Source organism: Sorex fumeus, unplaced genomic scaffold (assembly GCF_029834395.1).
Source record: "Sorex fumeus unplaced genomic scaffold, SorFum_2.1 ptg000122l, whole genome shotgun sequence".
Taxonomy (NCBI): domain Eukaryota; kingdom Metazoa; phylum Chordata; class Mammalia; order Eulipotyphla; family Soricidae; genus Sorex; species Sorex fumeus.
This window is the reverse complement of record NW_026606179.1, coordinates 16,686,950-16,692,051: the sequence shown is the minus strand read 5'-3', so window position 1 is coordinate 16,692,051 and position 5,102 is coordinate 16,686,950.

Sequence of the window (5,102 nt, the reverse complement as noted above, 5' to 3'; positions counted from 1 at the left end):
CTCTTCCTGCCCACTATAAAAGGTCCCGTAAACCCTGCACAGCTCCCTCTGGGTAAGGACCCACTCAGCCCCAGGACTCTCGGTGTGTGCCCTTGGTGGAGGCCAGGAGCAGGCCGGGAAGAGCAGCACCCATCCAAGGCCACCAACAGCACCTACAGAGACAGGCGGCAACATCCCACAGACCATGAGGTGAGTCTCAGCTCTGCTACTCTCAAACTGGGGCCTTGGGTATGTGACCTCACCTCTCTGAGTTTCAGTTTCCCCATCATAAAGAGCTACGGTGCAGACATGACTCTAACCGCATGTCGGCCTATCCTGAGTGCTGTGGCCTTAACGTCTCAGGTGTTCTGGCACAGACATGACCAGAACTGCATTTTGGCCAAATGTTGCTTTTCCAGCATGATATGGCCACAACCTCACCTTGAGTCAGAAAATCACAAATGAGGATATCTCCCTCAGTGATTTGTGAGCTACCCCAGGTGTCCCTGAGGCCTTCCCGGCTGTCCATGGCTTGCGTGTGGTGTCTGATCAAGAGTGCTGTGGGTTCTCGAGAGACCTTGCTACTTTGAGGAGAGAAGAGAAAAATGCCTATTTTTGCTTGCTACGTATTCCATTGCCTTTTGCTGGTTTGCTGCTGCCTACCTCAGGCTTCTTTTATTTATTTATTTATTATTTATTTATTTACTTTTTGGGTCACACCCAACGATGCTCTGGGGTTTCTCCTGGCGCTGTACTCAGGAATTACTCCTGACAGTCTGACAGTGCTCAGGGGATCATATGGGATGCTGGGAATCGAACCTGGGTCGGCCTCGTGCAAGGCAAACACCCTACCTGCTGTACTATTGCTCCAGCCCCTCCTCTGGCTTCTTAACTGCCTCTTACCCTTTTTTTCTTTCTGCCTTAAATTGCCTAGAGCTAAAACTGCTGCCTGCCTTCAGTAGCATCTCAGTTGACACCTAACTGATTCTCTAGTTAGACTGAGACTGAGTGGGGAAAGGATTTTCTGCCTGAGATTTGATCTGCCTTAGTTTCCCTGAGACTTCACGCTAGTGGGTTTTCCTCAGGTCCCTCCCATAGTGAACGGTGAATGGTGACAAGACAAAGGAGGGGTGCCTCTTTGCAGAGACCATTCAGGTGCTTGCCTGGCCGGTGGAGGACTTAGCCGTACTGGTTCAGCATTGTGACTTGTGACCAGTTCTATATCAGAGCTACCCTTCACTGTATGTCCTCCGTGGAATCACAAGCAGACCACTCATGCTTCATGACTTAGAGGGTCTTTAAGGGAGTCACAAAATCATGCCTGATAGGAAGATGTATCAGGGTGCTCATGCACACACACATTCACACAGAGGTTATCACATTCCTCCTCCATCCCCTCTAGAGATTTCCAAGGGAGCATAACTTCACAGTAGCTTTTCCACAGATTACCTCCTTCCTCTTGGGTTTCTTCACTGCATTGTACCATCTGGGTTGCCGTCTGATGTGGTTTATGTGAAGCAGTGAGAAAGATGATCACTTTCTCCCCATCTGCGTCTGCCACCCGGGATCCAGGGTTACTGGGTCCTTGATTTCCTCGCAGAAAAGAATTTCAGGAGTAGATCAGCAGTGAAGTGAAACAGATTTTATTTGGAGGGATTCAAGGGAAGGAAGGAGGGGGAGAGAGAGAGAGAGAGAGAGAGAGAGAGAGAGAGAGAGAGAGAGAGAGAGAGAGAGAGAGAGAGAGAATCATGCTGAGAGAGAATGCAGGGTTCGCCAAGGGTGAAAAGAGCCCCTATACACATCCCAGCATTAGACATGAAAGCATGAAAGTACACATCTCAAGAGGGGAGATGCAGGTGACACAGATGCTTGGCCGACACCTGTGCTTGGGTGCCATGTGAGCGGAAGCAGCACATGGGCTAGGCATATGCATGCTTCCTTTGTTCAAGGTGGTCTTTATAGGGTTTCTTCAACCTCCCCCGTGTGGGGTTTCTACCTAGGTAAAAGTCCCTTGCTAAGGAAGTTACCAAGGGGGTTGGGTTGGTGATGATCTTTGAAATTCCTTTCCTGGCCTTTTGTTTCTGCAGGAGCTTCTCTGGGTCAATAGCTACAGATAGGTGAGGGTCTTATCAGGCCTTAGTTCCTGTTTTTCCCTGTTTACTGCAAGGTCAGCCTTTGCCATTGCCTTGGTAGGGGGCCTTCCCTATCTCCCTGCCTGCCTATATCACTCACCCCATGGTGGTGGGGGAAAGCCTGTAGCAGGCCAGCCCACAGCCCATGTGGCACTTGGGAGGCCCACAGCGGCTCCACGTGCAGTCTCCATGCTGTTTCCTCAAGACGGGCATGCACTGCTCCTCGTGTGCTTCTGATCATTCCTGGCCACACTAGAGGCCTGAGCTACCGTCCCCTTTTCCTGGGAGGAAACTGAGGCCCCCGGGCTGAGACACTTAGTTAGAAAGTGACAGAGCTGGAGTTCCCACTGAGGGGCCCAGCTTCAGAGCCCAAACTCGAAGCACCTAACTTGTAGGCCTCCACTCCTGCCCGCCCACCCACCTGCCTGATGTGTAAGTCCTAGTTAGAGGCCATCCCCAGGGCCAGGGAAAATGACAGAGCTTGCCTGTAATTGCAGTGGCAGTGACCAGAAAGCCTCCAGAGGAAACGACACAGGCAGAGACATGCAAATTACAGGTAGGTGGATCCAGGGAGATGGGCATACCCAGGCTGACATCAAATGGGCCCAGGTTGTCCCTGGGGGAGGAGGGGCCAACTGCCGGGCTTCGTGCAGGGGAGTCTGGTCAGGACCACAGGTGACCTACACCTTCCTGGTGGGTCTCATAGCAGATGCAGGTACAGACCAGGCCCAGCCACTGCCTCAAGACCAGCAGGAAGAAGAGGATACCCAAAACCACTTGAGATCACGGTCAGGGGCGGGACAGGAAGAGCACCCAACAGCATCCTGTGCCCTTTGGGGCAGGGGCAGGGCTCTGCCTTCCCAGAGAATGGAATTTCTGGGGCGTCTTGCCTGCCCCCAGTCCAGAGCAAAATGGGACAGGCTTCCTGGTGGACAGATAAGTCCATATGATTTGGGGTTCTAGTTGGGGAGGTCCTACTCACCTTCCTGGGGAGGCTCGAGAATACGTGCTGGGGACCAAGGACCAGTGCTCTCAGGGTCCCTTGGTGAGGCGGTCAGCTTATTCCCCAGGGAAGACCGCTGGATCCAGCTGCCACCTGCAGGCACCTCACTAGATGCTTGAGCCCTCCTTAGCATAAGGGTCAGTACACTGGGGTTCAAGTAGCCCTAGATGTCCGGTCTGGGACATCTCCTCTCGGGGAGCCTTAACTCCGACTCCTGCAACGAAGCTGATCAGGTCACTGCAGTGCCAACCACCTGTTTTGCACAACATAGATGCAGCTCTCCACGACAGAAATGCAGCTCTCCTCGACGCAGGCGCAGCTCCCCAACGTGCAGACCCAGGTGTCCGTGATGCTGACGGAGATCCCAGTGATACAGCCGAATCTCCCAGGGATGCAGACTCAAGTCTCAGCAACGCAGACGAAGATCTCAACAAGGTAGGCACAAATCTCAAAGATGCAGACGAAGGTCTCGACCTTGCAGAAACACTTCTCGATAAAGCAGAAGATGCTCTACGGGATGCAGATGCAGCTCTTGGCAAAGCAGACGCAGCTCTCTGCAAAGCAGACCCAGCTCTCCATGATGCTGTCGCAGCTCTCTGTGACACTGATACAGCCCTCCACGAGCTACACACAGCTCTGTGTGAGGCAAACTCAACTCTCCAGCACATAGACATCTGTCTCCGCTTTGCCAACAAAAATACCCACGAGGCAGATCCAATTCTTGCAACACAGACCCAGCTCTTCGTGACACAGAGGCAGGTCTCCAAGACACAGACCAAGCTCTCCATGACACAATGGCTGCTCTCCAAGACACAGACCAAACTCTTCGAGACACAGAAGCAGCTCTCCATGCCGCAGGTGCAGGTCTCCATGACACAGAGCTTGCTCTCTACGACACGGGTGCAGTTCTCTGCGATGGGTACCCAGCTCTCTGCAACACAGTCACAGCTCTCTGCGACAAAGATGCAGCTCTCTGTGACACAGAGGCAGCACTCCACAACATAGACCCAGCTCTTACAACACAGACCCAGCTCTCATGACACAGACCCAACTCTCACAACACATACCCAGCCCTCATGACACAGAAGCAGGTCTCCATCATGAGAAGCCAGTCGCAAATTCAACCGATAGGGTATGGCATTGGGTACCACTGTAGCACTGTCCTCCCGTTGTTCATTGATTTGCTCAAGCGGGCACCATTGTGAGTAACGTTTCCATTGTGAGACTTGTTGTTACTGTTTTTGGCATATCGAATACGCCACGTGTAGCTTGCCAGGCTCTGCTGCACGAGCAGTTTACTCTCGATAGCTTGCCGGGCTCTCTGAGAGGGACGGAAGAATCAAACCTGGGTCAGTCTCATGCAAGGCAAATGCCCTACCCGCTGTGCTATTGCTCCAGCCCATAGCGTTGGGTACTTTTCAACAAATGGGGGCCGAAGGGGCGGGAAACAGGGCAGCAGGTAGGGCGCTTGTCTTGCAGGCAGCTGCGCCAGGTTCAATTCCCAGAACCATACAAGGTTCCCAGAGTTCCACCAGTGCTGATCCCTGAGCACAGAACTGGAAGCAAGTCCTCAGTGCTGCTGGCTGTGGCCCCAAAAGAAGACAAAATGCCCCCTTCCCAAATTGGGACAGGAATCAGTTAGGAGAGACTCAGGGGGTGGGTAGAGGGCAGCGGGGCAGGTGCTGCATGCAGTAGCCCTAGGTTGGCTCCAGCACAGACCCTGACACACCTCCAGGAGTGACCCCCCCAAGTACTGAGCCAGGAGCAGTCCCTGAGCACCACCAAGTGTGGGCAAGCACAGACACTGTCAGGCCTTGGTGGGGGCTCAGTGCCCAGCAATAAACTGTCCTCCAGGACAACCAGGTATGATCTTTAAGGTCTGAAGGACAATCACAGTTATGAGCCCCCACATCCTGTGAGGCTCTGACATTTGTCCCTATAGCAGCACCAGCCTGGGGGGTTACTCGGACACTGAGAAAGACGGAGAC